This window comes from Sciurus carolinensis, chromosome 15 (assembly GCF_902686445.1).
Source record: "Sciurus carolinensis chromosome 15, mSciCar1.2, whole genome shotgun sequence".
Taxonomy (NCBI): Eukaryota; Metazoa; Chordata; class Mammalia; order Rodentia; family Sciuridae; genus Sciurus; species Sciurus carolinensis.
Genome location: NC_062227.1, coordinates 43910712 through 43935499, shown reverse-complemented (window position 1 = coordinate 43935499; position 24788 = coordinate 43910712). Strand labels below are relative to the sequence as shown.

The 24788-nt window shown below is 36.9% G+C and overlaps 1 protein-coding gene across 15 annotated transcripts in view; it reads right to left on the bottom strand.

Annotated features, from left to right (window-relative positions):
• Dtna (dystrobrevin alpha) overlaps positions 1-24788 on the bottom strand; it is a 344317-nt gene that overhangs the window by 242585 nt on the left and 76944 nt on the right. For 13 of the 15 annotated variants that reach the window (XM_047525922.1, XM_047525923.1, XM_047525929.1 and 10 more), the window contains exon 1: positions 5269-5470. The exons of 1 other annotated variant lie outside the window; for it this stretch is intronic. The gene's annotated coding sequence lies outside the window, so the exon portion shown is untranslated. Of the gene's footprint in view, positions 1-5268; positions 5471-5640; positions 5723-24788 lie in introns of those variants that run through there. One more of the 15 variants, XM_047525920.1, reaches the window with a different exon arrangement.

Sequence of the window (24788 nt, the reverse complement as noted above, 5' to 3'; positions counted from 1 at the left end):
TATGTGACAAATATACAACCTATTTCCCTTTTTTCTTTTTAGACATTGTTCAATTTTCTTTAAGTTATTCTGTAATTAAAGTATTTGTTAAACATGGGGGTTTTTTAAGCATTAAGATAATGCCAAGATAATAATACCTATTACTTGGTTTTCTGAGAGGAAAATACTAATTGTTGAGAAAGGCAAAATGATATTTTAAAAAACAATACCTGAGATTCTCACAAAAACATAAAAAGTAAGTGAAAGAATCTATAACAAAATGTGTTAATCAAGTCCATTTTTCAAACTTGATATCTTTCAATTTAAATGTCCAGCAAAGGGGGTGAATATGTAATTTCACTACCTAGTAAAGCACAAGACAAGACCTTGAATAACTGAAGTAATGAGTCAAATTAGTTTGGCTACTTGGTAGTTATGATGTAATCGCCAGTATTTAAGAGCGAGTCTTAGTCAATTTTATAGATGAGACAAAAAATAAAAGGTCAACATCATATTTTCATATTTTGTGATGGAAAATTCTGGCTTCACATTTAAACATCGGCTTTGAACATTTCATTACAAAAAAAATTTTAAAGATTTTTTTTTGGCTCCACCATATTAGAGCTTTTCTCTTTATGCAGATAGGAGAATTCTATATGAGAAATAATATAAGCCAGAATTAAATTTTTCTAAATTTCAGAAGTGGGCATAACAAAGGCACACTATAAAAACATGATGAAAAATTTATAAGTGGTCCAAAATTATAAAATTAATTAAACATCCTTATAATAAATTAGTTATTTATTCTACTTCTTTTGATTCCCATAAACTGTATTCAATTTTTAACTAATAACACATTTTTTCTTGGTTTAACATATGCTGACAGCAAAACAAGATCTCAGTTACACTTTCAGGTCTTAACATTTTTAAGAGAAAATCTCAACCAGCTTTCAGATTCAGGGTCACAAGGTCATATTACATAAACAATCAGCTGTTTTCCTTCTAGCACCACACTGATATGAAAACAATCCACTGTTTTCTGATGGCTAAGATTTAGGTTGTGTGTAGTGAAGTAATTTAATTTAGTTGTGTCCCATGGACTCTTTCCTGTTGTACTAGCCAACATTCTGAACACGATTTGTTGAAATATGTCAGCCCCAGTCTATGCCTTTTGATTAAGAATCTCTCTGTTAATATACAGTTGATTCACCAAACTTAAACTTTTACTGTTTCTCTTGTCATAAGTTTGCTTCATTTGGTAATAACAAAAAAGAAAAAAAAAAAGAAAAATTTAAAAAGAAAATAAATAGATAATCCCCTCTTCCCAAAACAATGACAACCACCAGACAGTCCTGTTTTTTGTGATTCCACTTGACATACAAAATTTCAAAACAAAAGTCATTAGACAAAGATTCTAAGGTCAAAAGAGTAATGGTTTTTTAGAACCAAATAGAGTACAGTGAAAGAAAGAAAAAGGAATTGTTGAAGGAAAAATTTCTCAGAGTAATTGCTTGTTAATTCCTTAATCATATAGTAAGTGGTTTCCATGTGTCAGTTACTGAGCATACAGAAATGAGTAAGACACAATTCATGTCATTAGAGGCGCCCAGAATAGCAGGTGAACTATACAATTAAGGAAAGTACAGTGAAGGTGACTTACCAGGTCAACCTTGAAGGAGAAGTAGGATCTGCCCACAAAGGAGAGGAGTGATAGGCATTCTGGGAAAAATGAAATTAGTGGGTGGACTAGCACAGAGGTATGAGAACACATGGCATGTTCTGGAGGCAGTAGCTATGTGTGAGTGAAGTATGAAGATAACCATAAAAGGAGTGGAGACCATGTTAGAGAAATGGGTCGAGGCTTTGTGACAGACCTTGGAGGACATACCACAGAGAAGGAGCTTTATTTTGAAGGCTTTGGTGAGCCACTGAAAATTTTTAAGTAATTGTTGGTATCTATGATATTTAGAAGATATCTGTGTTGGGCCCAGTGCAGGAGATATGTGTTGGGTGGGGTGGCAGCGTGGATGGATGGAGCCCAAAGGCACAAAAGCAACTGTGAGACCGTGGCAATCCCCAAGTGAGATGATGAAGACCTGAAGGAGAGCAATTGCAAAGAGGAAGAAAGGAAGGAATTTATTTAAGTTTTTTTTTTTAAATGTGGTAATACTAAATATAGGCCAAAAGAAAGCTGGAAAAGTCAAGGTCAACAGCTGAGAGTGATGGTAGTGGGACGGTTGAGAGATAAAAGAGATTACCATGGAGAGTGGCTAGCTAGGGACAAACAAGAGAAATGTGAAGTACTGTGAACACCCACATCAAGTTGGAAAACATGAATCTTTCATTCAGCATGCATATGCAGCTTTCCCCAAAAAATCTAAATAAATCAGGTCACAACAAAAAAAAGAAGACAAATATATCAGAAAAACTACCTGAAATCAACCAAAGATATCAGTAGACCATCTCCGATTATCTCTAAGATGAAGAGTTAAAAAAAAAAGACTATAAAAGTACTAGAAAGAATTTCCATCTCTTGTAAGAGTAATCAAATACTTTGGACCAACATACCTAATCAGGTAAGTAAAATTACTTGAAATATAAAAATAGCAAAGAACTAATAAGATGATGAGAATTTAGAAGATAAAAAATTTAGGAGAAGATCAGAAGTCAAGAGAGGTAAGTTCAATTTTAAAAGTGTTTGCCCTTGGGCATTTGACCATCAGGAAAAAAAAAAAAAAGACCTGAGAAAAGAGCTTTATTTCTGAGTAGCCTGGTAGGCTCAGGGAGAGGTCATTGGCCCTCAAGAAGGGACTTTTACTAAGTAACCTAATTTCACATCCAGTTCCCCAATGGCCATATCTTTCTTCAGGTGAAGGGAACCCAAAATAAACAACTGCAGCACAGATGTTCAGTTTTGCCTCTTGGCACATTTGTGGTTCAAGGAGCCTTAGGAGTTGTACTTCCTCTAAGGTGATTCTGGTCTGATATTGCCCCCAGGTGCCTTGTGAGTGCAAACCAAGTTCTTCCCTGGAGGAACACAGCACCCTCATGAGGTCTCCACTTACTCTTTCAAGCATGCTTTAAGATACATTCCCAGCACATAGTAAAAATATCCAGGTTACCAAGAAAATAAGACACCCCAAGTGAGAAATGGCAGGATTGGTATAATAGAAACAAATCCAATAACACTTGAAATATTATAATCAGCAGACAAATATTATATAACAGCTTACTTCTACTATGTTTAGTACCTTTACTAAAAGTCAAGCTTGACAATTTCATCAGGGACCTAGAAACTATAAAGGTGACATAATACAGCAGACAACTATTTGCCTCTTTTACTGATTGGCTATATAATTTAAAATTCTTACAGTTTAGAATTTTACACTTATATTATTATTATTTTTGACATGCTGAAAACGAACCAAAAAAAAAAAAAAAAAAAAAAAAAAAAAAAAAAAACAACAAAACCCCACTAAAATCCCATTCTGTTAAGGTTAATATACTTATTTATTTTCATAGTTGAATGAGAAATATATTAGTTAAGTAAAAGCTATGCCTACATGTGCCTGCATGTGTACTCTGTACAAGTGTATACATTACAAACTACTTGAATGCACTTTTCTTCCAGGTGCATTTTTAATGTCAATCATTCAGGGCACAGCTGGTAATGCAGTATCCCCAGGCATCTGATATGACCAGGGAAAATTTACAAAGGTACCAGCCACTAGGGTAATTAGCTGCAAATTTTACAACCTAATGAGTTAATTCTAAGTATTACTAAAGGTTAGCCATGATTTAACAAATACCTAAGCTCTTCAAAGTTTAGGCATTTATACTGAAGTGAAAATATTCCTGTTGGATCTAGAACACTGACTTTAAAACGTACTACAGTGAGCTTCTTCCTTGAGGACATGTCTCAACTGTTAGAAAAGAACAGCACTGAGGAATGATTTTCCTCAGGGATCTGGAAAGAGGAGGAAGAGAGGAGGGGGTGGGGACAGTGGGCAGAGAAAGAGAGAAGGAGACTAAACCTGAGCTCTGCCAACTTCACATTTTGTTTGGCCTTGTCATATCATTTGGTAGTTGTAAAATCCAAATGGCTCTATCAAGATAACATCCACGTTTTCATCTCAAAAGAGTAACAGGACATAGTATCCATTCTTATCAAAGTTGAGTGAAAAATCCATATTAAGTCATTCATTGTGTGTACCTAGTTGAGTCAACTTAATTCATTTGAATCTGGTCTATTTGATAGTGCAAAAACTGGGTGGGTACATTTAACAACTGTTCAGCCCCACATTCTGTAATAAGAGCGTCAGCACATTTATTTTCCCCATATAAAGTAGAATTTCCAATTCACACCATGTACTCTGTGACTATTATGGACACTATTTATTCAGCAGGAATGTTTTGCAAGTTTGGAAAAGATGTCACTAAGAGCAGAGGGAGCGGTCACTTGACAGAACAAGAAACAAAATCTATACATGGGCAAAACATGAAGAACTCAAGTTTGTCATTCTCTCTTTTAATGAAAAAATGTTTTAAAATCCAGAAACACAGCATGGCAATAGCAAATTAGACGACCCAGTCCCTCCTCCTCTTCTCTCAAGCTCTCTATAATCAGAACGCCTCCATTCACTTAGCAAACATCAGCTCTTTTGGAAGGGGAACCTGCTTGGAATTAATGAGGTAACACCAAAAAATAACTTCTATTAATAAATTGTTCTGTTCAGTGGAAATTGCTTGTTTTTTTCTCAGTTGCTTTTTTAAAAAGAGAAAACTTTCTAATAGCTTCTCATGCACTTTTAGACCTCCCTTAAAGATCACCTTCCTTTTTCCCTTTTTCTCCTGAAAAAAAATTTTCCTTTTTAAAATTAGGAAGTGTGTTAGTAACATACAAGGGAAACAGAACTCCATCTCACAATAATACAGTTTCATTCAGTGACATAATGAACACAGCAATATTCAGGGTATGGTGTGACAGAGAACTACTGATACTGTAACTCAATAAACATAGGGTGCATAAGGGTTAACAGGAAAAAATCTAAGAAGGGTACTGGCAAAACTGAAGTTACAGACCTGCAATGTAAATTTTAAAACTAAACTCAAGTACTATATTTCATTCTGCTACACAAAATGTACAATACCAACTAACTCCAAAAGATAAGCAAAGTACACACACAACTACAAAATCTTCATGATTGCTTTTTCATTCTCACCAATAAAAATTCAGTATTAACCTTCCCAGAAAAAGGATGCACCTTAAAGTCAATCTTTTTCACTTACCCTAGAGTGCACACACCACGATCTCTTAGATCCTTTTAATTCCAGTACATCCAGAACTTACATGAATTCTGAGCACATTCACTGGAAGAACAAATTTTAACCAAATTGTTAATTGCCGCAGAGATCATGCCAGAACTCTCTGAAATCCTAGGGAGAGATATGAGTTTAAAATCCAGCTCCTAGATCCTGGTGTGCACTGTGTCTATCTTTAACTTGAAAATGATTTGGTTTCACATTCCACTGAAGTCCCACTGGCAGATGCCTTTGGTAAGCTCACCAATGGCAGGCTTTCAAACGCCCTCTCTCACCCCCGCCCTCCAATGGAGCTTCCGCCTTTTGATCTAATGCTGATTTACTCAGCTGTCTTTTTACCTGTCTCTGCGTGGGTAAAAGGAGATGCTTTCATTGATGGCTATTACGGAAACACTTGGAGGCTGAAGACCAGCCCGAGGACTCACTGTGCTTCCCCTGCCAGCCCCTCCCCCTACTCACTGCCAGAAACCAACTGACTTCCAAACTTGGCTGCCTGAAAAAGAATGTTCTCTGATTGGCATTCCTGGAAGCAGAAAGCAAAGCAGCTCAAGTTTTGTACTGTTACTCAGCACGAATAACTTCCCAGGTGCACACAATACAAACAAGTAACACTTATGCTTTTTGTTTCATAAGTCTGAGGAGAATCCAGCCATATTTGGGGGCATTAACAATATTTTTGTTGTAGGACAGTACCTCAGTTTTAATATTCACATATAATTGCACCCCAAATGGCTATGACTGTAGCTTAAAAAGTAAATTAGCAAAATTTTGGTTACAAGTTGAGGAAGCATTGGTAAATGGGTTGGGATCCATCAGAGGGACAAAGGACCATGCTTCCTGCTTCAAGGTATTCTGGAGGACCAACTATTTAATATGGATTTTCTGTGAGAGAAAAACTTGCTTATAGGAATTGTGGGGAAACTGATTTTAAATGACCTATACTTCAAACTCAGGAGGAAGAAATGATTGTACCTCCCTGTTGAAACTTCTTAAGACTTTTGGTAAACTTCAGTGAGAACTGGAAAAGTTGTGTGTGTGTGTGTGTGTGTGTGAGAGAGAGAGAGAGAGAGAGAGAGAGAGAGAGAGAGAGAGAGAGAGAGGAGGGAGGGAAGGAGAGACAGGAATCTAAAAGAAGAGAAACAAATGAATGCAAACTAGGAAAAAGGCACATTTCATCAAATAGAGTCTGGAAAGGATTAATAATGGGGAGCACCTTTAAATCGCCACTAATAAACCTGTGTTTAACATTTATTTAGTGGTCACTGGGGTCAAAAAGATCTGCAATGGAAGATAATTTACCTCTTTATGTTTATAATAATGAATTTATTGCATGCAATTCAACGGGCCACACAACTTCTTCAAAGCATGATAAAGGCTTTATAATTTTGGTAATTAGACACATCACAACCCCAATCACTGCCAACTCTTGGCAACTGTCAGCTGGCTGGGCTCTAGGTGGTGGTGTCGCTGCAGCTGCTCCTTGGGACTTAAAGGGACATCTCAAAAACATTCAATGGCAAATGGTTGACTCCACAAGGAACACTGTTTTTGTTTATTTGTTGTTGGTTTTACATTTTGTTTTTGTTTTTCCATTATCTTTTACTTGCTGTTTTAAAAAAAAATTATAAAGGAAGGAAGAGAAGAAGGATGCCTAATTCTTATCCCCAAAGTTGATTGTCTTAGGGAAGTTTGGGCTCTAGTCAATGCTGCTAGATAGAAGCATCTGTCATTTTCCATATGTTAAAATATACAATTCATAGCTTTTTCCATAGGTTGAAATATATCCTTTTATACAACCATTCTTCTTCATTTTCAAGTGTATATTATGTGCTACTGTCTATGAAATTCATAAATATGTTAAAAATAAATAAATTCATAAATAAAAGGAAAGAAAGAATTCCACAGGGAGCCCAGAGAACAAATCTTTGTTCCCCTCTATTAGATCACACTCCTCAGCCAGGCTAATGGACAGCATCAAAACTCGAAGAGTGTGCAGAGCAGGTGGCAGGTCATCAGGGTCACCTCCAGCACACTGCTCACTTCTGTCTGTCTTTGGGAGAACACCAGCACAAAACTGACACTTAAGAAATGTTTGTTGAAAATGAAGCCCCACCTGTGTAAAAGTTCATATTTTGACCTATGGAAAATGGTTATATGTTGGCCCACAATTTAGATAAAAATAATTTGCATTTAACTTAATGATTTTAGGAAAAATATTTTGCTCTTCAAGCAATGAACCAAGAACTTATATGGAATGTATATTATGTATTAAGCATCTAACTGAAGCCAAAAAAAAAAAAAAAAAAAACTAACAAGACAAACATTTAAGATCATTCATGCTGATCTTGCTGACTTATGAGAACAACAGAAAAAAGATGTTAGGTCTTTAATATTTTCCATTAACTAGGAAACTGTAACAGTTTTCTTTATTTAATGTCACTGACCATTCTTTATAGTGCAAACATTCATTAATAAAGTCCTTAGGTCCCCAACTTCACCTCTGCTTATGTTTTCATTTGTGCCAATCCTAGAAATTTGGAAACAATTTGCAACAGTGGTAGTATCATCAGTACAGATGTTACCCTGAGTGAACACAATGAATTTTTTTTTTCTTTTCCCCCCTAAGCTTCACAGGGCAATTGATAAGATTTATAATGGTTAGAACTCAGTCTTTATCATGAGTAAATGTTGTTTTCCTCTTTTATAACTACTAACAGGAGAGTTAGGATTGATCAGAAAAATAGCTTCCAGGGCTTGTTTCCAAAGAAAATCAGGCATGTAACAGGCAAATCAGATGCCTTTAATTTATCATGAATTTGCAGCTCAGTTCTCCAGAAAAAGACGGTACTAGTATAGTCCTGGGGATGGCAAATGCTGGTGTAGGCTACTTGCAGGTATACATGAGGGCTGCAAATTCAAGTCTTAGGTGCTCTATAAGGCATCCATGTGTATAAAAGTCCTGGTCACTCAAAAGTAGGTGGTACTTTCACATTTTATCCTTCCAACTATCCTTAAAAGACAAGCACAAATGGCATTCTCAAGGTTTTGCAGTTGCTTTTTTGAATGTTTATATCTCATTTATTTTAAAAAACTATGTAAAAAAATGTTTTGAGAAAGGATCATAATTTTGTTCAAAGGAAAAAATTCTAATAAATATAAGTAATAGATGTTTTAAAAATAATTAAAATAGATATTACCCAAGAAAAAGTACTATATATATATTATATATGTATGTTTTATATATATATATATATATATATATATATATATATATATATGCATTATATATTGGTAATTTGCCAAGACAAAAAGTAAACTATATGAGATGATGGTATGTTAATTTGCTTGAGAGTAGTCATCATTTTGTTACATATATGTATATCACTACTTATAAGTATATCAGAACACCACATGCATCTCAAATATATACAATAAAAAAGAAAAGGAATCAGAGCAGCATAATGTGTAATCCTATTAAATGCCAATCAACTTAAAATTGGATGAAATGGATACCAATTATGGATATCTATTGTGTGAAAATAACCCTAGTCAAGGAAAGGGATATATATATCCCATATACATATATATATATATGTATATATATATATAGTGTACATATACATATATAGTATATATGTAATATACTAATACAAATGATAATATATTTGGTAGAGAATAATGATGGTTTCAATGACAAACGAATGATACTGGGCAATGTTTAACTTAAAAATCACCACAAACATGCATCAGGATTTCAACTATATTAGAACATCTGCAGTTACAGAGAAAAAAGATGAAGCTAAAAGGAATCCTATTAAAATGATTTGTGGTTCATTTAAAAAAAAATGTTATCCCTTTCTTCTTACATCTTCAGTAATGAGGCTATTTTACCTTGAGAATTTACAAACACACACACACACACACTCACACACACACATCCCACAAATTCTTAAATAAGAATAAACACATTTCCTCATCTGCTTACTCTCCTCACTTTGAAAAGTCATCTCTATTTCTCTTCTCTGTGTCTTTGCTGTGGGTTGGTTTGAGAACAGGAGCAGAGGGGAATGGAGATGGTTTCTCATGTGGAAAACACATGGGTTTTAAGAAAGGGCATGGAAGGAAATACCTAAGAAAAAGAACATCATTAACAGAAATGTAAGAACTCAGGAAGAGACAGTGGGGCACTGAATCTGGCACATCGTGGTGGGGTGGGGCAGACTAGGAGCTGTCACTTTAATGAAGTAGACTTTGAGGAGAGCAAAATCTAAAGAAGAAATTTAGGATATCTAGATCATCAAGTCATATCTTTTGTGATTTCTTATCATGAAACCCTTAAGAGAGGTCTTTACTTTTCAAGATTGGAGAGTCAAATTTGTGTGTCTTTTAGACACTTCATGATATTGAAATGAACCTTAAATCTATAGATACATTCCACTGCATACACATTTTTGAAGAGTTAGTGCTAATTGTTAGGTTGTTATGGCTCTTAAAATTAGTTTTCTTTGATAAGGGTAAGAAATCATTTTACCCTCGTCTAAATAAACTTTCCGGATCTTTTTCCTCTACTTGTATTTCATTTCCTCTATCTCTTTCAGTTCCTGTGAGGCATCTGTTCTCATCTCTTGTGATCACCACTACATATAAAGTTACCAACTACTCTGGCTTGACTGGGACTCGGGGATTTCCTGGGGTGCAAGATTTTCAAAGCTAAACCATGAAAGTCTGGACAAATGGGGACCAGCTGATCATCCTATATATGTAATCTGGAATTTGAGGACATACGTATGCTTTTGATAAAGACCAAATTAGGTGAATTAGGATGTGTTTAGCTCACCATGCTCTGAAAATATGAATTTCATAAACCTGTCTTTAGTCACCCAACCTGGGAAAGCACAACCTCTGATAACTACAGTTGCTTCATTCCTATAATGAGAATAATAATACCACATTGAGTTGTTGCCAACCTCAAATGAGATATGTGTGTAAATTCAGATTATATAAGTTTATAAATCTATAACATATCAAGTATGTTTTACACAAATTTTATATGAAATTATATGTAGTTATTTTTCAAAAAAACTTTTCGATATTTTAGATCGAAAAATAACGGAAACATACAGAGGAAGCACAGCACCTCACAGTGTGGGATAGGGAGTTGGAAAGAGAGAGAGAAGGAAAGAAGGAGACTGATTGACAGAGGGAAATGATTTTTTCAGAAGTATCTGTTTCAGGATTTGATTTCCCCTGAAATGTTTTAATTTTTTTTTTTTGAGAGGCTCTATAGCCCCAGGAGCAAGCAAAGCAACATAGTTGCAAAAGATCTGGATTGTCTTCAGTATAGAATATGGATATTTTAGTATATTTTTCTTTTAGGCTGGGTGGGGGTATTTTTCCTTTGTGGGATCAGAGTCAACCTAACTGGAGCATAGTCATAATGACATCCATCTCTAGGTGAAACTAAAATGTGTGACTTCTCAAGCACAGAGACACCTCTGTTTTATCAGCACATGTCATATCTGATAGCTCGTAAGAAGTAAGGGTGAAATCTGGCTCGGGAGCAAAATGAAAATACATTAAATGTCATTATTTAAAACCTATGTAAATTTTCATAATCTAATACCCAATCCACATTTAAAATATAATTGAAAAATTGGCTCAAATTCTAGTTTTTAAGAGGTAAATAAAATGGCAGGTGATAGCCACACTGGATGGAGCTAGTAATTATATAGTGCTTCTGGGAGCAGGCTTTTGTTGTTGTTTCTGTTGTTGTTGTTGTTTGGTCAGATGAACATATAACTATCAAAATTTTTCAGATTTGTTTTGCTATGGAATTTTTTGTTCAAAAGCAAATATTTCACTGAAACTTAACAAGGACAAGGCATAACTTCTTTTGCAGAAGCTCAGATGTGAGGCCAGTGTCCTGGCCAGGTCTGCCCATACTTTCACTGGGCAACCACCAGGAACCTGGGAAGTACAGCTTGAGAAACACAGAACTCTAGTATTCCCTTAAAATTTTTATCTGTAGTCTGGCATGGTGGCACATGCCTATAATCCCAGCAACTCTGGAGGCTGAGGCAGGAGGATAGTGAGTTCAAAGCCAACCTCACAGTTTAGTGAGGTCCTTGAGCAATTTAGCAAGAATAAAAAGTGCTGGGCATGTGGATCAGGGGTTTAAGTACACCTGGGTTCTGTCCCTGGTACCAAAAAGGAAAAAGAAATTAGATGGTATATATTAATAAAAATTCATGCAGATATTTTTAAAAGTCACGTAAAGTTAGAAGGCTTAAAAGAAAGTCCTAGCTGCCCCTATCCGCTGTTGAATCCCAGATGCAACATCTTCAGTTCTTAACTGTTAATTATGATGATGATTCCGAGCTCCTAAATGATGCTCTCATACACCTCCTTTTTGATTTTTCAAAAATGGATATTATCTTTCAGTTCTGTCTATGGAAGACAGAGATTCATCTAGTGTGTGAACTCTCCCCCCGACTTACACTTTCCTTGTTCCTTCCTCTGTCCTTTTCTGATTCTCACATTACACACACACGCACACCCTCACACACATAGGTACAGAGAACACACACACGCACATGCACACTTCTCTTCCCCCAATCCTCCCAATTTAATTTCACAACAATTTTAGATGAAGCACTAATCAGTGGTTACATTACTTTGGTTTTGGATACGTTATTCACATGTTCTGATTATATTTCTTTTATATGTTTTTCTTTTTCTTGACATTGGTTGAGTCACATTTTTGTTTGCTGAATTTCCTATTTGCTCATAACCATATCTTCTCAAACTGTCCAATACACATATGACATTTCTTTTAATATTATCAATAATTCTTTTCTCCCACACCCCATTGTTTTTTAAAATTTTTAAATTTATTTATTTATTATTTTTACCGACTGCACATTGATTCATTGTACACAAATGGGGTACATCTTTTTGTTTCTATGGTTGTACACGATGTAGATTCATACCATTCATGTATTCTTACATGTGCATAGGGTAATGATGTCTGTCTCATTCCACCATTTTTCATCCCCCCTTCCTCTCATTTCCCTCTATGTAATCTAAAGTTCCTCCATTCTTGGAGCCCACACCCCAATCTTTAGTGGCAATCTTGCTACTGAGCTGCCATCCTGTGACTGCTTCTTGTCTCTCTGTATTACTGAGTCCTTTGCCTAGATACTTTGTTTTTCCTCTTTCATGATGGACTCCCTTATTTATAGGTAAGAGAAGATATTTTCTAATAACTTCCTGAGAAACAACAAATGAATTTTGGGAGAGCTTGAATGCTTGAAAAAATTTCTTCTCTTACATTAATGGTTAGTTTAACTAGATACAGAATTTATTGTTCAGAAATACCTTTCCCTCAGATGGGAAGAATAACTTCTAATGCTCAGGTACACAGTAGGATGACTATGGTTGACCACAATTAATTGAGTATTTCAAAACAAGTAGTAGAGAAGATTTTGAATGTTCTCAACACAAAGAAATGATAAATGCCCGAGGTTATGGGTATACCAATTACCTTGATCTCATCATTGCACATTGTATACATGTACTAAAATTTCCACCACTTTAACTGTAATTTTCTGCCTTACTCTTTAGCACTGCTCTAACAAGGGAAGAAATTCTCAAAGTATTCCCCAAAAGCTCTGACCAAATTCAGCATGTGTGTGTGCATGGGGGGCAACATAATATTTCATATTTCTCCATAAGTACATTCAATGGGAAATGAAAGCTGAATCTCATCAAGGCATATAATTAACTGCATTAGACACAGTTAAGTATAACATTCAATTAAAGTTAAAAGATATTTTTTATTTTGAAGTTACTTGTGGTCCCTTATATTAAAACTTTCTTCAGATGTCTGAGGAGTTAAATATCCGAACATATATAATTATAAATAATTCCTTCACATGCAAAAATGGTATACCTTAAAAACTGAAAATGCATTTCTTTTGTAACTGAAGTTCTACATAGACTATAAATTAAATCATAATCTAGTCAAGACAAGTAAATTATCTTGGCAGTCATTTTGTGCTTTCTTTTTGTTGGAAGGCAATGAAAAATCAGATAGTGAAGTCATTTACCCTTTAAGTTATCACAGCCAATTGCATATGGGCCACATTTGTGGATTTTGTTATTTGAAGTAAGCTGTGTCTTGAATCAATTTATAGGCTAGGTTAGCTCCTCATGTCAATCCAGAGGCATCAGATTTCTAGAAAACACACTGTACCCTCTTTTTTCAAAAGTATACCATCAGTATTGAAGCTCTTAGGAAGATGTATACATTCTATGTTTCTGCAGCTATAAGAATTGGCCCTGGACAAAGGGATAAAGAGCATCCTTAGCATCCTTTATTTTCCTTCCACGTTTCTTCTTTCTTTGCAAATTGCCCACCTAACTGTGAAATATTCTGTAGTTTTCCCAGTACTGCCCTTAGACCTAGTCAAAAGGAAGGGGAAGATGGGGTGGGGGAATGGGGCATACTTTTGGCCTCACACTTTAAAAGACTGTGTACTTCACTAGTCTTGCTCTGCTTATATCCTTCCCCACAGAGTTAAGAGTTAGAAAATCCAGAGGTCCTTTCCATATTTGGTGTTGAGTGCTTGGGACTCTGGAGTTTCCTTCCCCAAAAGCCCTAAGATGCTTCCAGGTCTATTCTCCCAAGGTGGATCTGACTCTAGCATACACAGCTGGAGACTTAGGGATGAATGAAGGTGCTTGTTTGTGGAGTGTGGATGCAGAGAGTATGAATCAAACATGGAGTGGTGTACTGAGGAGTTTACACGTGTGTGAGCAAGCCCTTTCAGACAGAAGACAGAACCAGGAGTGGGAAGAGAAGGCAGACTGCCATCCTCCTCAGAGTTGCCACATGCAGAAGAATTTCAGTTTGAACTTGGTCTTCAAAGTAATTATGAAGATACATTTATCAAAATAGGAAATATTTAATTTAATGATTTTCAAGTCTGATTTATAACTCTTAAATACTTAGACATATTTTTTTGTGTGTCCCCATTTGTACTCCAGTCCCAAGTTCTGCAAATACTAGTGTCAGGCCTGACAACCATATTGACCTTCTATTTACATTGCAGAGCCCTAAAGGCAACTGGGTACCTTTCAGTGTTTTCTCTACCAAATTTATCTGTCCTGAACAACAGATAAGCCTCTTAATCTATTAGAGAGCTCAAGATCCCCCCAAAACTAAATATATTAATTTCCAAAATGGGATTAACTCCTCCTTGGAGAAAGGACTCTAGTTCTTATCACTTCTGGGGACACTGTTGGTGAAGACATGGTAAAGACAATTGACCCGACTGGCAAACGTTTTACGACTGCAAATGGGCTAGAGTTCAAAATCATAACCTTGAGGTACCCCTAGCACAGAAAGGATGTTTACCTGCCTGCCAACACCTTCCCACAGTCCCTTCCTGAGTCCTGGGAGTGGGTGAGAGCAGGAAAGCTGATGGCAATCCCACCAGGTGCACAGACCTTCGCTCAGAGCACTGCAGAAGTTCTCCAGTGGCAGAGAGAGATATTAAGCCTGGACAGAAGGGCCTGGACAGTAGAAGGAGGAGAGTTCTGTCAGCATCTAGGCTCTAAGCATAAAGACATCTCTGGAGCACAGGCAATCCATCTTGTTAAATGGAAAGTCCTATTTCCTCCCTCAATACTGCTAAAACCATTGGCGAACCAGATCTAACCAAAGCTGCAACAAATCTCAGAAGCAGATCTAGTGACCATCAGATTAACTCAGTCCCCCTGGCGTCCCTGCAACATAATATACACATTGGCATCTTGATAGAGCAAATATTACTTACTAGTATGCTTTTACTGTGAAGCATAAGAAAAATTGTAAAACACACAAAGAAGCAGAAAAATGTGACTTCTAGACAGAAATAAAACACTAGAAGCAAAACCACAGATGGCCAAATGTTGGACATCGTAGACAGAGATTTAAAAATTAAGAAACTATGGTAAACGTACTAAAGAGATAAAATGAGCAAGTAGGAAGAGTGCATTAACAGTTGGGGAGTTTCAACAGAGATATGAGCCCTTTAAAACATAACAAAATGAAAAAGGTAAAAGAAAATTATGTGTCATAAATGACAGATTCATTCAGTGGTCTGACTAGCAGACTGAATCAGTAGAAGAAAGAATCAATAAAATTTAAGACAGGTCAATAACATCATCCAAACTGAAACATAAGGGGGAAAAAGAGTGAAGAAAACCTGTAACTATGACACAATATCTAATGTTCTAATGTGTGTAATTTAGAGTCTCAGAAGAACACGAAGGAGATGGGGCTGAAGAAATATTTGAAGAGATTACTGGTATTTTCCAAAATTGATAAAAGATGTCAATTTCACATACTCAGATATGAAAAAAACCTGAATGAAGCCCAAGTGGAATAAAAGCAAACATAAACCAAACACATAAAGCTACCACCCACAGTGAGAATACACTGAAGCATTGTATAATTAAACTGCTGGGACAAAAAGACACACATTAAATCTTTAAAGCAGAGGGAAAAGCATTACATACTTGGAGAATGAGGCCGGATTTTTCATCTAAAACACTGGACCGCTTAAGGCAACACAATGATTTCTGCCTGTACTGAAGGAAAAGTTCCTCTAAACACAGAATTCCACATTCAGCAAAAGTATCTGCCCACAGGAGGGTGAAATAAGGCAGGACAAAGTCGAGAAGAGAAAGGAAGTTTTCTAAGGTAAGGGGAAAAGACTTTTGATGTAAGCCTGGATCTACATGAAGGAATAAAAAGCATAAGAAAGGACAACTGGATAAATGTCTGAATAAACATAAAAGACATTTAAAAAGCTATCTTCTACCCACCTATGCATCAACTCTCACAGCTACCTACTGACCTATAACCATCCACCTACCTATCTACATTTTTCAGAATAATGAAGATTTAAAGCAAAAATAGTGACATATTTTGTGTTTTTTATGAGTAAATAAAATCAGTGCAGAGGACAAAGGCCAGAAAGTGAGTAAATAGAGTTATACTTTTTTATGGTTCTTAGACTAATATTTTAGTAATATTACTTAAAGGTAGAGAATGATAAAAGTGCATGTTGTGTAATCTCAAGACAGGGCTACTGAAAAAAATTCCTTTGAAGTATAGTTTTAAAAAATCAATAGAGGAGATAAAAGGGAAGGTTAAAATATTTAATTAGCTCAAAAGAAGGCAAACAAAGGAGACAGGAACAAAGAACAGATGAGCTTAATAGAAAACAATTACAAAAATGTTAGACTTAAATGTAACAACAGCACACATTATATTAAATGTAAATATACTAAATCCTGCATTACCAAGTTGAATTAAAAAATAAAAACTAAGTTACATGATCTTTGTAAGATTTTTGCTTTAAATTCAAAACTACAGATCGGTTGGAAGTAAAAGAATGAGAAAGGATATACTACAAAAATGGTAGGCATTTGAAACACAGTAGACTTCCAAACAAGATACATTATCAGAGACAAAAAGGGACATTTTATAGTGATAAATGGATCAATTTATCAAGAAGACATAAAACTAAAAGCAAAGTTTCAAAATACAAGAAACAAAAATGGACAGTGTTAGAGGGAAAATATACAAATCCAAAGTCATTTAAAGATAAGCAGAAACCCCTTTTAAGGTCTTTTATCCCAGCATGCATGGCCGTGCACGCACATACACACACACACATACACAAACACACACACTATTACTAACCTCTGATACTCTGGAGTACAGTGTGTTTTGGGGAGTGCTCTCTGGGACCTCTCAAGGCAGGATGATTCCCTAAGTGCCTAGAGGTGTGATAGTGAGAAGAGGGAGTCTTGGCAGGGTTTTCTGACAGCCAGTCAGCTTGAAAGGTCCACAGTTATGACAAGACATGCATCGTGTGTCCAAGGGTTTCCAAGTGGAGCAAGTCGGAAACAACCTTACACATTTTCCCTGGGAATCATTACAGACTTTGCCAATTTCTTGTGTTCCATAATGGGACAGGTGAGGAAAAATGTCCTTATCCTCTGTTTTAGTTGGCTTTTGTGTTGCTGTGACCAAAATACCCCACAAAGCTCACAGTTCCAGAGGTTCAGTTCATGGTCATGTGATGGGCTGGCAGATCTGGCTCCATGAGAATGTTATAGGCCAGACTATAAGGGAAATGACTAAACAGACTCCATTTTTGCTCTGAGACTCCATGTTATGTAGGAAATAAGCTTCTCCCATGGGAACACCCCACCTCTGTACCCATAATCAGTTACTTAGCGTGACATGTTTAGCAATACAAAATGACAATTCTTATGTAATGAAAAATTGCTCTCTTTTGATTCCTATTGCTCCTAAACAATGTACCATGTGAACGGTGATTGTGTGGATGTTAGTAAACATTCTTTAGTTTGTACCTAGGTAAGCGTTGTTGTGACCCACTTCCCCCTCCATTGATGATCTCACGATGTTAGTTTGTAATTTTGAATCATAGCAACAGACACTTATGATTGATGTGATTTTCGGTATAAGAACCCCTACCACCCTATGATTGGGGCTGTTCTCCCAATAGCCATTTTTTTGGGGCATTGTGTGAGACAGTCAGCTGGCCAGCTTAACAGAGACTCTCAAATTTGGACTTCTCAGTGGTGGTCGGTCTGTTCTTAAGTTGGGCCCCATAACAGTCAGTCAACACCATAGCTCTGGACCTAAGATGAAGCAGAATATCATGGTGGAAGGGCATGGTGGGGGAAAGATGCTAAGTTTATGACAGCCAGGAAGGAGGGAGGGAGAGAGGGAGGGAGGGAGAGAGAGAGAGAGAGAGGAGAGAGAGAGAGAGGAGAGAGAGAGAGAGGCAGATAGACAGACAGGGGACTTTCTGCTGACCAGGGGCCAAACCCCAAAAGGTACACCCCCAGTGATTTACTTCCTCCAGTCACACCCTACCTGCCTGTAGTCACCACCTAGTGCAGTAGTCCATTCAAATTAATAATCCATCAAATTATTAATCCACCACTGATTAGGTTATAGCTCTCATAATCTAGTCGCATCATCTCTGAACATTTCTTCATTGCTTCACACATGGGCTTTTAGGCGACACCTTGTATCTAAACCATAACAGACTCCTCCATGCTGGTTTGTCTTGATTGCCAATTGCTGACTTGGGTCCCAAGTGGAATGTTCTCAGTTCCCTGTAGTCTATTGTGGCCATAGGACACTGACAATCTGAAGCACTTCTGTGGCAGCCATGTGTGTTACCAAGGCCACACACTAGGCACACAGCTTTACTATAGCTTACTGTGGAAGCTCCATACGAGACTGTGAGCCCTGTGCCTGCAGGTGTGAGTCAAGATTGGACCCTGAGATTTTTGTAGAGAGCTGGAATCACAGGCCTCATGGAACTAACTATAGGGGGAAAGAGCTTGAAAGAATGTTTTCTACTAGAGATGAAGAAAAAAATTAAAATTTCTGATAGGCTCTAGAATTTTAGCACTGGGGAACTGTTTCCTGGAGGCCACACTTGAAATAAAGTTATTAAAAGTGCTAAGGCTGAAGACATATATTTAAAAACTAAATAGTCCCTTTTCTTTATTGAATTTAAAACAGACTTGCTAGGAAAAGTGTGGAAGAAAATCTTAAATATGCAGATCAGCATTAGGTGAGAACTGATTTTACAAGAATGCAACACAGTTACTGAAGTATAAATCAAATCCCTCCAAGCTCCAAAAGCTTAAACCAAATTAAACTTGGAATTTACATCAGAAGAGTAAAATACAATTACAGATTGTAATTGTAAAGAAAAGTTTCAAAAGTAAAAATTCCAATCTTTAGGAAAACAGAAAAATTCTTGCATATTGAAGATAAAAGGATGGAAAGAAAGACAGAGTGAACTCTTAACAGGGGATAAGAGGGTTGAAATCTAAGAGCATCTTTGGAAAAGATCCTATAGGAGAAGGATCATCAGAACTAGACTCTGATTAAATACTTGTTGAAGATTGCAGATGCTGTTTGCTGTCCTTAGAGATGACAAGTGATGGTTACTAGGAGTTGGGCATAATAAAAGGGTCCGAAATTGGACACCACCTAGATGAGGAGCTTTGAAGCAATGGGCATGCCATCAATCAAAAAGTAATTAGACATATAGTAAATTGGCTGAAGAAGATAAAAGAGCTTACATATTATATTAAAACTCTCCAAAGCAAGAGTGAACCTTTAGAAACAGAAAATGCAAAGATGGAAAATGAAGTTCAAAAGCTTGACAAAAACCTAATGATAGAACTGTATCGAGAAAATGAAAGGAAATCTCACAGGAAATTAACCAAACAGAGTAGAGAGGGTTTCGAGTGAAACAAGAAATGTTTCACAGTGGATAGAAATATCAGACATGCCCCTGAAGGGCTGGATACCTGTGAAAAATTATTTCCTTTTCATTGTACTCTTTAAGTAGTAAAGTGCAATATATTATGATTTGGTCAGCTGGACCACTATAACATTAAGAAAACAGAATTTTTAAATAAACCATGCAACAGCTAGCCACTTTTGAAACTTTAAGGATCACACTCGGTATGCCAAAACCTTTATTCCCCTATATTTTAACAATAGCCAGGCATAGTGGTGTATGCACATTAGCCCAGCAGCTCAGGTGACTGAGGCAGGAGGATCATGAGTTCAAAGCCAGCTTCAGCAATTTTGAGAGGCCCTAAGCAACTTAGTAAGATCCTTTCTCTAAATAAAATATAAAATAAATATAAAAAGGGTTGTGGCACAGTGGTTACACACCCCTGGGTTCAATTCCCAGTACCAATATATATGCATATATATACATTTATATATACACATACATATATACATATATATACACACATATATATATAAAATTTATTTGCTTTTAAAAAATGAATCTTATACATGAAATCTAAAAAAATTAAACTCAAAGGAGCAGAGAGTAAGATGGTGGTTATTACTGGATGGGTGGTGGGTGGGTGGACATTAAGGAGACAGTGATCAAAGGATAGAAAATCTCAGTTTAACAGGAGGAATAAATTCAAGAAATGTATTACACAATATGGTAACTATAGTTAACAACAATGCATTGTATTTTGAAAGCTCTAGAAGAGTAGATTTTAAGTGTTTTCAACACAGAATAAGTGAGGTAATGCATATGTTAATTAGCTCAATGAACCATTCCACAAAACATCATGTTGTACATGATAGAATTTTTATTCGTCAATTCCAAAAGCAGAAAAAGAACCTGCCCTTTTTCCAGTCCTTTATTTGCCTTCATATGGGTGGATGGTAATGGCATATAGGGTATGCCCATGTGTGGCCATGTGTGGACAAGATGTGCCCTAGACAAACACATTTTCTTCAACAGTTCCTTGGAGGAGATCTTAAAATTATCATTTTAGGCTTTTGAATGTTTGAATAGATTGGTGGTGGTAGTAGAAAGGGAGGGCAGGGAGGGAGGCTGTGATGTTTTTAAGAGATAATTTTGTTTTTAATGTTTCCTTAGAGTGCTAAATCATGTCACATAGCTAGCTCTCTACTGGGCAAGCCTTTTGCAAACACAACTTTGGCTGCCCCATACAACTTTTGAAACACAGAAATAAGAGGGGAAAAGGAAAGCAGAATTGTAGAAGGTGAGCAGGACTTCCTGAGTGTGGAGTTAATTGTGCATTTGGCATGGGGGCAGGTATAAGCATGTGCACGGAGTACCCACTGAGTGCATGGGAGGTTTGTGTATATTAGTCCACTTAATCCTTTAACTTCCTGTGGTTTAGGAATCATTTCCATTTTATGGATTAAAAGAATGAAGCATCAGAGAGAAGAAATTGCTTGCCCAGGATTAATAACTAAAGGTACATAAATTCCTTCTTACATCTGTGTGATTTCAAAGCCTTACATTCTTTCCACTGTAGTTAGGAGTAAAAAAGACACCTTTCCAAAAGAGAGGAACCACCAAGTGGTAGTACTTTGAATCTTGAAGACTTGGTGCAATTATACTACACAGCAAATGCAATCGTGTGTGGGATGAAATGCAGTGGGGAGGACTCTCCTTATCATCTGAGAGAGGAGTTGGTGAACCTGTACCTAGCTTAGCCTGCAGAAGCCAAGAGGGAAAATGACAACGAATGAGCTAAAGGGGCAGCTTAGAGATATAATCTAGTTAATTTCATAACCTCACTGGAGGCTGTAGAAAATATATGGTACTTGAATTGACTCCTTGGAATTCACATTTCACTTCTGCTGGGTCTTGTAGCTCGTCCCTTAATCTCTTAAACCTATTTCTTATCTATGAAAAGGATGACAATAGGCCGATGCCACACCTGTAATCCCAGTGACTTGAGAGGCTGACACAGGAGGATCACAAGTTCAGCAATTTACTGAGACCCTAAGCAACTTAGCAAGACCCTGTCAACATAAAAAATAGAAAAGGCTGAGAATGTAGCTCAGTGGTCAAGTGCCCACGGGGTCAGTCCTTGCTACCGAAACAACAAAAACAACAAAAACCACCAAGATAATATTCCCCTCACCAAGTAACTATTATAAGCTTATAAGTACAGTTCCTATATGTAAAACACTTGGAAAATTTGCTTAGCAATTAGCAAGCTCAATTAGTTACTATCATCATTATCATTATCATCATTATCACTGCTGACAGTAAATATGTGAATCTAAGTGTTGTCATTTAATACTCATCTTCTACAACAGCAGAAGGTCTAAGGAAGGTAAAGAAAAAGCCCAATGTGAATTACCTAGGGAGCATTTAAATAACAATGACTGGACCAGTTGAATCAGAATCTCTAGCATGGGGTCTAAGCATCTGTTTGTTTATAAAGTCCCCTTAGTCAAGCCTCTAACCCTGTGTTTTATCTCCAGGAATGGGGACAGTGGAATCTACAGATCCAAGTGGAACAGTGTCTGAATAGAACTGTTTAACCTCTCTGTTTTTTTAAAGCAAAATACTCAATTTTCTACCTTATTTCTAATTTTTATTCCATGGTAACAATGAAAATTGGAAAGTGTTTAATGTTAAAACTCCTAATTGCTGAAGAGCAATGAGAAAATGGGAAATAGCACTTAAAATAAAAATAAAGACAAATCATTTTTTTGAGCGCACACATGTGACTGGGTATTAGAAAGCCAGTATCGTCTGCCTCTCAGCTTGTCCACACAGCGGCTGTAGCCTGTGTTCATTCAGGTGTAGCTCACAGGGCCCTCTCTGCCACTGTTCCCTGGCTGTGCTCCCTGTGGGCACAGGTCACCAGTTCCTCTCCCCACCCCTCCCCTGTCACCCGATGCTTCCTGGTGTTGTCTGATGCTAGTCTTGCATCCTGGTAACTGCTGGCCTTGCCTGCTCATGTCTTAAAGGTTGTAAGGGAAATGGTCTCCCTGCTAAGGATGGTCCTATGGAACCGGAGCAGGGCTGGTTGTCCTTCCCAAAGTGCAGGCGACTTCCAAGGAAGAAGTCAGGTGACACTGAAAGCCATAGGGTCTGGAGTCTATTGCTGAACAGTCCAATGGCTGAGTCTAAGTGGGGTCTCTGGTCCACTCTTTCAATACTCTAGAAAATCACATTCTGTGCTGGTGGAGGCCAAAGGGCCCGGCCACCAACCCTGCTCACCGAGGGGAGGGAGCGGCCGCCACCAGTGTCATTTCTGTGTGCAAAGATGAGGGGTTGGTGCCCAGACTGAAACCTTTGAAACTTCTAAAAGACATGCCTTCTTTTCAGGAATGAAGGAATATTCTTCCATTTTGAGTCATTCTTTTGTCAATTCTACAAAATTGCATGTAACTTTATAAATATTTTTAAAAGATATAGTTTTGTAAATATTTAACATTCTGCTAATTTGATTTTGAATTGTAAGTGTCAAGTATTCTTGTTTTGGTTTTTTTTTTTATGTTTTATTACACTTGGCTAAAAAGGAAAAATTGTACATTTTTAGAATGTTTTCATGAGTAAATTTAATGTACTGGAAATAAAAATTTTTTTAAAGTTAAAAAAGGTCCTCCTAGATTCTAATGTGCAATCATGGCAGAGAACTTCTATCATTTTTTTATGCCAATCTTTCTTATTAGCATTGAGTTTAAACTAATTAGTTTGATCTATATACACATAATATATCAAATATCTGACTGAATTTTGATACATTTCAGGTGTTTGCACAAATGTATTTTATTTTACACAAAGTTACTGATCCTGCACATTAGCTGTAAGTTTTTACAATACAAAGAAAAAATGAGCTCTGTGCTACCAAAATTTATAGAAAATCTTATATCAAATATAACAATTGCTCCATGACATCAACCATACCCTGTTTTGTGCAGTGTACAGTGTGTGTGTGTGTGTGTGTGTGTGCATGTGTGTGTAGGTATGTATAAATAAGTGTGTTTGTGTGGATTAAGTAGATTTGTATGTGTGTATATAAATATATACATATATACACTTTATCTATTGATCTATCTATCTATCTATCTATGTAGATACACACACACACACACACACACACACACACACACACACACATATACAGGGCCTGCCTATTACCTAACCTTTTTTTGGAATGAGGTAGGTTGAATAAAGCAACCAGCTGTGCTATAAAACTCACAAAGAGAATGCCACTGATCAGGCCTCTTTTGTGGAGAGTTGGAGCTAGTGTTGTAATCCGTTTCATTAATTCAGAGTTACAATGGGATAAAACCTTGCTAACATCAAAGCAGACACCTATTAAGAGCAACACAGATTACCCAGTGAACATGTGGCTCTTCAGGCTCCTTTAACTGGCTATAGGGTGGATCCTTCACAAACTGACTGAGTCAGGTCTCTTCCTGGATGAGAGTACCTGGAAGTCCAGGGGGAGTCTGTGGAATCTGTGGTCGTGAATTTCAACCTTGGTAACATTTTGTAAACACAGACAAGATTTAAAATTAAATAGTGATGCCTGGGTCTCTTACCTAGAGGTTCCCATGTAACAGTTCTTAAGTGGGGCATAGATTTGGGTGGTTCAGCTGGTTGAGAATCACTGATGTGGTGCAAAGAACATAATAAACTTTGTAGCCAGTCAATCCTACCTTTGAACTTTTTGCCATTCTCTTCAGTGGATGGGAGGAAGTTAAGCCTCAGTGTCCTCATCCATAAACAGAACCTAACACGAGCTGGCAAGGCTGTTGCAAAGACAAGTGGCAGCTCATGTAAAACACTGAGTTCTAGGCATGACAGTGGTAAATACTCACTGTTTACAAAGTACTACACAACTTTCTTGCTCATTTCTCCTTCCTCTTTAGGAATCTTCTGCCCCTCTTCTGTAACCTGCTCAAAGCTTCCACCCTAGTGTCCTCAAACGATCAAGCCTTCCTTAGAGTACCCCATATTTTAATCTTCCTGAGCAACCTCATTTCAACTCTACCTAGTGCAAAGATTCTCAACCATTGGTACCCCTGAAGATCTTTAAAAAGACTATCTGATCCCTCT